The sequence below is a fragment of the Aptenodytes patagonicus genome, chromosome 27, assembly GCF_965638725.1.
Source record: "Aptenodytes patagonicus chromosome 27, bAptPat1.pri.cur, whole genome shotgun sequence".
In the NCBI taxonomy this organism is placed as follows: Eukaryota; Metazoa; Chordata; class Aves; order Sphenisciformes; family Spheniscidae; genus Aptenodytes; species Aptenodytes patagonicus.
The window spans coordinates 1,004,179-1,013,269 of NC_134975.1; positions in this window are offsets into that span (position 1 = coordinate 1,004,179).

Below are 9,091 nucleotides of genomic sequence, written 5' to 3' on the forward strand. Positions count from 1 at the left end.
CCCCGCGCAACTTGCAGCGAGCGCCGGCGAGCCAAAAAAACACCCCGCCGAGGTGGTGGCAACCGGGGTGTGTGTCTGGGGGGGGGGGGGGGGCAGCCACCAGCACAACCACGTCCCTGGTCCACCACCTTCCCCCATGCCCCTTACCACCCCCACCACCCCCCCCCTCAGTTAGGGAGATGGTTTTCTGCCCCCCCCCCCTTTTTTTTTTTTTGTAATTCCCCCTTTTTCCTACCCTCCGCGCTATTGTTTCTGCTCCGCGGATAAATGAGACGGACAAAGGAGGCAGCTTTTCCTACCCAAATTATTAAGTTAGCCTTGCAGAGCGGGATGATTGGCAGAGCCCCAGCGGTCGCACATCGCGGGTGATGGGCGCTCGCTCTTTCTTTAAAAAAGGGGGAGGGAAAACAAATAAATAAAATAATAATAAAAAAAAAATCCTCCTCCCCTCCCCCGGATTCCCCGTGGTCGCTTTTTATCAATAAATTAAAAAGGTGGTGGCTTCCCGCTCGGCCATCCCTGGGAATTGGAAAGGTGATTGGGGTTGTTGTGGCTTTTTTTTTTTGGGGGGGGTGGGGGGTGAGGGGGGGGAACTGGCATGATGGTGCTGGCGGAGGGGGGGTGCCGGTGCTGGGAGCGCTCCTGTTGCCATCTTCTGCTGAGCCTTCTCGCTATTAAACCCGAGAAGTTGCAGCGGATTCGGTTTCGTGAAGGTGGACGGAAGAACAAAGCAGAAACTGGGTTTTCCAACTTCTCCTGCGCTCTGTCTCCGTCCCAGCAAAAGCATCAGAGATAAAATTTAATAACCCTTTTCCATGCTCTAATCGGGGTCTGGGGTTTCACTTTCAAGACCACGGTTCCTATGTCGCGGCTGGTTCAGCCTGGATTATGAATTACTTTCTAGTAAGGACACACATAAAAGCTAAGTAACTGTCGATGAAGAAAATCAGACGTCTGTGTTACACGAGCAGTGTCTCTCTCGGGCAAAAAAAAAGGTTCTTTTACCCCTTTCCCCCCCAAAACGCGCTGTAAAAGTTGAGAAAGTTGTATCTGCGTCTCAGGGTTTCAATGCGAAAAAGGGGGGGGAGAAAGGGGGGGGGGGGGGGGAAGGAAAGCAAAGCAAATATCGGCCGAGCTGGCACATGAAAGAGCGCAGGGTCCCGCGCGAGGCGTGGGGCTGGTGGTGTCTGTAAAATGGCAAGAAGGAAAAGTGAATATGCGGAGAGCGAAATAGAGCAGAGAGAGAGCAAAGTCTGCCGGGGCTGAGCAAAGGGCTTTGCAGATATTTGTGTGTTGCGGTATCTTAAGAAACCCCGAGTGCGGGGGGTGTTGGTCTTAGGGCGGACAGGCGCAGGTTGGCGTGGAGAAATAAAGTCTTAAATTCGGAATATTTGGACTTTTCTGGGTAAGCGAAACGGCGGGCGAGCAGGTTTTCCCCAAGGCAGGCTCAGATGTGGAGAGAACGGTGTGGTTTGGGGATTTGGTGGTTTGGGGTGTTTTTTTGCCGGTGGATTGTGATATTTCGGGGTTTTTCCCCTGCTTTGACTCCTTTGCTTGGGAGCCTCAGGGCAAAGTTTCTGTGCAAGGAGTATATTTCGATTGCAGAAATAGCACTGTCCTGCTCCATAGGACGGGCGCTTGGTCTGAATGTTATAACCCGGAGGAGAATAAAATCACGTGCGATGAACTAATGTGTCTTTTTAAGCATCGGTTTGAAAACATCTCGCTTTGTTTTGTCTGCTGCGTTAAAGATGCTCTATTTTATGTGTGGAAAAGACGAACAGTTGGTTGATCTGGTTCAAAGCAATGTTGCGTGGAGTTCGGTTATTTTCATCATCCTTTTAGCTCGAATACACCAGGCTGGAAAAAAAAAAACCAACCGTGATAAGCGAGTTAAAAAAGGGTAAGAAAAAGGAAAAAAAAAAAAAAGGAAGAAACTAATTCACGATACTGTAAATTAATATTTCAACAGGGACGAGGTTGATTACTGGTACTTTTAACCGTAATTTATTTGGTATTAGTGCTGTGATAATTGAATGATTTAAAGGATTCATTACATGTATGATGAGTTTGCCTTCTCTGTATTAACTATCTGCAGATTTCTTTCCCTTTCTTCTAACAGCATGTACAAGACAAAACAATATCTATTATGTGTATATTAAGATTGATTTTATTTCTGAGAGAACACCCCCCCCGGAGAGAAAGAGAAGAATCTAAAGTTAATATATGGTTAGCAACCCAACTCCAGAAATGCAATAAAAGTTAAAATCTCCCTACTGTTTTTTAATTATGATATTAGATCAGGAAGAAGGACGGTGGGAATTTATTGCTTCGACTATTTTGTATGGATGTGCCTGTTTTTTTATGTAAAAACATGGGTAGTCAAAAAGACACCATGCTGCTCGCCTTCATCTTTCTTCGCGTAATATTGTTTGCTTTGTTGCTAATGCTCATGCACGTTCTGATGCTGCTACCAGAGTAAAATATTAGCGATATTACGATACGCTGGATTGCATAATTTTTCTTGCGTCTGTTTGTATAATGCTCCTCTCCCAGCAGGTGTAATTTTAAAACCTGGAGGCTTTTCCCCGTGCCTCTGTCTGTGTGTGCACACGCGTTGCCTGCGGATGAACTTTATCCTTTGCTGCTAGGAATGATTTTGGGGCGGTTTTGCAAAAGACCTCCTAGCAAAAGCGGTGGGGCGGAGAAGTTGAGTAGGAGGCTGTGGGGAGATGAGGTTGCGTTGATAAACTCTCCCTTTTTTTTGCAGCAGGGGAAGAACTGGGCTATATTATGTTTGGGGGTTCCCCCCCCCCCCCCCCCGCCCCCGCCCCAAATAAAAGCTCTCCTGGCTTCTCGTAGATATTTGCTCGCCTGGATTTGGGGAAAGTCCCCTGAAGGCTCAGCTCTTCCCGACCAGACGAACCCGCTCCAGGGCTACAAAACAAACTGGGGCTGGTGGAGGGGATCGTGTAAATGGTAGCAAATGTCCCTGCTCAAGGTTGTTATCTTTAGGTGTCTGGGTGTCTGGCTCAGACACCGAGTATTTACATAGGTATCGGCTCTGCAGATGACCTTTACAAATAACTGCTTGGAGGGGGGTGGATTAAGACAGAGGATGGGGCACTGCCTGAATATTCTTTATTTTAAGCCATATTTGTGGTAGATAGAGGCAGATTTAAGGCTGGGCTGATCTCCTGGAGGAGACGTTTGCACCAGGCCAGAGGTATTGCGGTGCAGATTGGGCTGGAATCCATCGCCTAAAGCAGCACCCTTCGCCCCTCCGCCCCCCTCCCGGCCCCCCCCCCTATACATTTCGTGGGGTTATTGTCTTATTCGAGGGCACCAGGCTCTTCCTAACACCTTGTGCTCGCTTTCAAGCTCGCTGGTGTGCAACTGGAGCAGCCAAACAATAGAATTTGCAGACACAACTTGGAGCTTGCAACTATAGTTATCTATGCTAATTACAGGGTGTCTGACAGAAACATAATAAATGTAAAGGGAGAAGTATAGAAATATGTTTCTTCAGGCAGTATACACTTCGCCTCTCTGGGTTCAGGCTTGTTTTCTTGCTCTTCTTTTAATTTACTTCTCTGGGAAATTTTTTTTTCCCCTTCTGTTGACCTGCATTTCATATCACACCCAAAACCGAGCTAACCTGGTGAGCAGCGTGGAGAGGGGCTTTAATTTTGCACCCTCCCCGGCTGCTGCAGACGAGCTGCTGTTTGGGAACATCTGCAGTAGGCTTCGTCTGGTGGAGACCTGAAATTTTGGAAAAGGAGACCATAACACACTTAAAGAAATTGTTCTTAGCTTTAATTGCACCTCGGAATTTATTGTCTATTAGCCGTACCTCCAACACTGGAGGGACAGGAATTCTAAGCAACAAACAGGGGGGGTGTGGGGGGTGTGGGGGGGGGGAAGCACTTAAGCAGGTAAAAAACTCCTGCAGTGTCATTTTAAGCTGAATGCTGATTTTCTTTGCCTTAGCTGTGACTCCCATATTGACTCAGACCGAAGTTTTCACGTTGATATAAAGCGATGTGCGTGCGAGTTCCAGCGGCCAGTTGTTGTCCTGGCGAGCTTTCTGTATGGTAACTTTATAGGAAGCCTGAATAAATATGATTTTCGAGTAACCCAAGAATTTAGCGGGGAGGAGGGGGGGGCGAGGCAAAGCCTATGGCTTGCAATCGCGCTGCTGCAAGATGCACGGATGGTATTTGGCCTGAAATTAATCTTTCCCCATATTTATTTACTTTAAGAGACAATCCTGGAATAAACAGAGGCATCTGGGGGATTAGAAAATATTTTGCAGTCTCTTCAGAGAGTCTGCTTTAGAGTCATTCAATCCATTGTGTACAATTTTTTCCCCCTCTTCTTTTTTTTTTTTTTTTTTTTTAAGGAAAGGAGGGGTGAAGAAGGAACAAAAGAAAGAGAGGAAGAACTTGGGCAGGCAAAAGAGAAGAGGAAGGGAATGGAAAAGGACAAAGAAAGGGGGGGGAATGGGAACTTTATCCCGGTTAAGGCTGAAAATGCAGGCGGGGAGTGGGAGTTGGAGCTGGCTGGAGGGTTACTTTCGTTTCGCTTCTGGAGGGATATGAAGCCAGCACCGCCCTTCCCTGCTCCTCCAAAGCAGGGGCTGGAGGTGTGCAGCGGGGCCGGGGGGCCGGGGCGGGAAGGAGCGGAGAAAACACCGATTTCTTTTTTAATCCGAACTTGACAGTGTTAATTGAACCGAGGGAAAGCGGGGGAATGCGGACGGGGGTTTGTTGTTTCCACCACCCCCCCCCCTCCCCGAGGAGGCTCCGTCCGTCTGTCTGTCAAGGGGGGCGCGGTGCCCGCTCATCCCCGGGCCCTCGGGCCGCCGCAGCCTCCCCGGGGCGGCCGGGATGCGGCTCCGGGGCTGCCCCCGCTGGGAGCTCCGGGCTCCGGCCTCGCAGCCTCGGGGTGCCCCGGCGGGGCGGCAGCGCCGCAGCCCCTCTCCGGAGGAAGGCTGCTGGTGTTACTCGGGCCTGGAGCTGCGACAGGGAAAGGGGGATCCCCCAACCCCCCCCCCCCCCCCCCAACCCCGCCAATTACTGGGGACCGCGGGGCTGGCTTTTCCTTACCACCACTTTTTGCGAAAAAATAAACAAAAAAAAAGTAAAATGAAAAAGCAAGAAAAAAAAACCAAGAAAGCAGTGTCACCTCAGCAGGCAGGCTGTCCAATAGTTGTTTTTTTCCTTTTTTTTTTTTTTTTCCTCCCTCTTCTGTCCTTTTTTTTTTTTTTTTTTTTTATTAGGGTTATTTTTTTGTCTCCGTTCCTTCCAATCAGGGGAGAATTTCTCAAAGCGAAACCAAAGATTTGGAAGTGAGGGAAGGAGCCCGGCTGCGCGCACAGGGCAGGGAAGGGATGCAGCTCGGGCTGAGCACACACAGCACTTGCAGGGAGCGGGGCGAACATGGGAAGCATTTAGCTCCGAAAAGGTGTCAGAAGTCAACTGGGCAGGACAGTGCTCAGACAAAGGCTTGATTTTCTGTAACCTCCTAATCTGCGACTCGACTTTCTTTTTTTATTTTTAATGATTATTTTTTTTCTCCGCCAGGAAAAAAAAAAAAATAAACACTCATGCAGCTTGTGGACTGCTAGTGTTAGCTTTGCTCAATGCAATTAAGTTTCTTTCCCCTGCAGATTCGAAAGGGGAGGTGAGAGGAAAAGATATTAGTCTGCCTGGAAGGGATGTGATGGTTCACCATCATTTCAGAAGAGGTAATCTCCCATTAAACAAGTACCGAAGCTTTTGTGGAGGCGCAGGAGTCTAGTTGGAAGCGTGCATAAAAGCTGCGAGATAACCTTGTAGCTGCTGAATTCAATAGCAAGGCGTGTTTTAATTCCAGCCTGGATATTTGCTTGGAGACACTGCTACTGAAAGGAAGAATATTTCAGGATATTGCTTTATTTGCCCTGCACGCTGAGCGGACTTTATTCACATAACTTTGCATTCATCCATGGGGATGGTTTCATGTCGAGATAAGCGTGAAAGGACAATATTTTATGGGGGTTCAGATCGTGTTAAATTTTATGGGGGTTCACATCGTGTTACGGGATTCTGCAGCAGAGAAAGCGTTGTCTTAAGCCGTGTCTTCAGTCTTAAGCCGTGTCTTTAGCCTTAAGCCGTGCCTTTAGTCTTAAGCCGTGTCTTTAGTTTGCTTTAAGGTGAAGCGTCTCCATCTCTGCTTTGTACTGCTCAAGTCTCGGAGACCAGCAGCCCCTGAATGAAAGGGGTTCGTATCACAAACGCTGTCTTACTTTTTATTTAAGATCCCACGGCGATGTGGGGAGCGAAATAATTCCGTGTGCTGCAGGTTCCCGTGCAAATAAAAGAAATCTGTGCCAGATACGTTTGCCTTTGTGTAACACCAACATACACCATCCACGACTAATTTAGTGACCTCGCCTGCTTGCGTTAAGGTTACAAAAACTGCTGCTACTTATTATAACTGCGTGGCTTTGGTAATTTCTGCTCATTTTGCGGTCCGTCTGCGGTATATTCTGACATTATTATTTTTGTTTCCTCTGGAAAACCTCCCCACTGACTCTGCTTTTCAGTGCTTCTCTCCCTCTGCATGCTCAGTCCTTCCCTTCTCTCTCCCTCCTTCTCTCTCTGCCCCTTTTTTCTTTCCCCCTCTCCCCTTCTGCACATACGTCTGCAGACCACCCTTCTTTTGTAAGGATTCTCTTTAAAATATTCCACCAAAGTAGAAAAGCCAAGCTGCTTTTTCCCCTCCACATGTCACAGCCCACTATATTAGCAGCCCTGCGGAGTAAGTATTTTTTAAATGGGAATAGATAAAAGAATGATGAGTATATATATATTTTTTTTTTTTTTTTTCTCGCGAACATAAAAATAACCGTCATTGGAGACTGGTGATTGACAGATAAATTGGTCTCGATAAAGGCCAAGGAAGACATTCTGCTCCTGCAGGAATATTTCCCTTTAAGGGCTCACATAAAGCAGGGGACTTAAAACGGAATGGGGAATAAATTCTGTGGGGGAGCGAGTCGATGACTTTTCTCTTCGAATTTGGAAAATCCGGAGTCCCTTGACAAACACCCCCGTCACAGTTTTATTTTAAAGCCTTCCCTGTTTTTCGAGAGGGAAATCCTATTCCTGCCAGCAGCGAGGGCAGCCTTGGGCACTAATTTTTTTCGCTCGAGCCCTGTGAATTGAGGTGCAGGGTTTTATCCTGGCTCAGCTGAGGGGGTAAGTTTGGAGGGGCCGGGGGGGGGGGGGGGGGGGAAGTCTCCTGGCAGCATCACTCCTTCTTGCCTATTTATCCCTGAATCTGCCTTAATCTCTTTTCCCCTCCTGCTCGCGTTTCCCATGCAACTTACCGGGGGGGGGGGGGGGGGAGGGGGGGGGGCGGGAGAAAAATAAATAACAACTGAAGAGGTTTCTGCCGTGTCCGTCCGTGGGACTTGCACAGACTGTACATAACGCCTGTCACTGGTGAATGCTGCATCACTGGAGACACCCTGCCCACCCCCCTTGCCTGCCTGCCTGCCCGCCTCTCCCATGGAGGACCCCCCCCCCCCCCCCCCGCCTTCTGAACCCACACTTTTCCTCCTTCTTGCAAATTTTGACCGTTCCCCTCCGTGTCCCCCCCAGCCCTCGAAGACCCGAGGTGATGGAGAGCCCTGGAGAGCCCAGACAACCCACATTTTTGGGGGGTTCGGTTGCTAAAAAAAATCATGAGAGGCTATTTTTGGTTAGGCATCTTAATTATTTTTTTTGTTTTCTTCCAGAGAAATCGCCTAAGTCCCTTCTTTCAGACTCCAATGGGCGTGAGCTATTTACCTACCTGTCTTTCCTTACAAAGGAAAGGTTATTCTCTCAAAATGCAGGCAGGCTATCACCGATTTTTTAACGCTCCCAACTTCTTCAATCGATTTGGTGCAAAAAGAAAAGTTTCCAGGCGTTAACAAAAAAAGAAAAAAAATAAGAACAATCATGTGCCCAACACACATTGTTGCTTCCTCCTGATACGCAAAAGCTCTCTCATCCTCAGCTATATAGCTGAAACTCGGTCCTACGGTTTTATTTAATGAACGACACATTTATGAACAATCAAATGATCCTCGTAAAAATTTTATTGAAGGACATAAAAACATCCACGACTGCTTGCCGAATAATGCAGCCTTTCACTGCAAAAGCTCAGTTCTTTCCCTGTTTTTTTTTTTTTGGGGGGGGGGGGGGGCTGGCGGTATTATTAGTTCCCCCTCCTCTTTGCAAAGATGCTCCTCTTACCATATATATATTTTTTTTTTTTTTTTTTCCCCGTCCTGAAGTCACTTATTTCTTAAAGCAGGACGAGATGTGCCTGTGCCCCACAGATTTCTCAGCTGCTGAGCAGCCTGACGATGAGGCAGCGCTGCGAAAGATGACAAAAGCCCCCTTTCCTTTTAGGTTAAAAGCTTCTCTCCCCCCCCCCCCCCCCTCCCCAAGCTCCTTTCTCCAAGTGGGGAACCCACCTCCACCGCGCTTCTCCCCTCTCCCCTTCCCACCGATATTCAATTTAATGTATCCATTAGAGGCTAGAAGCTGCAGAAGCAAAGGACAGAGACAAATTACGTCAAGAAATAGTTCCTGGACTACCTTCCACAATTACCTTCCACCTTCCTCGGCACCAGGGCAAATCTCCCCCCCGGCCGGCGGGCAGAGCATCCCCCGGCTGAGGACCGGCCGAGCCTCCCTCCTCCCCATCTCCGCCCCATTTCCATCAGTTTTAGGAAAAGCCGGGTGGCGTTATTACCGAAAGGAAAAAAAAAAAAAAAAAAAAAAAAAAAGAAGGGGGGAAAAAAAAAAAAAAGACCTGCGGATTGATCCACGCTATATTTTTGGGTAAATACAATCACGTGAGGGCGGGCAGCCAATGGCACACTGGGAAAGGCTGAAAAAATAATTACCTGCCCTGATTGTTCTATGAGAAGATAAAAAGTACACATACAGTTCATACAATAATCTTATGAATGTAAAAGAGGGGGGAACCATGTCGGCTTCTGGCCCCATAAGCAACTACTATGTTGACTCCTTGATAAGCCACGAAAACG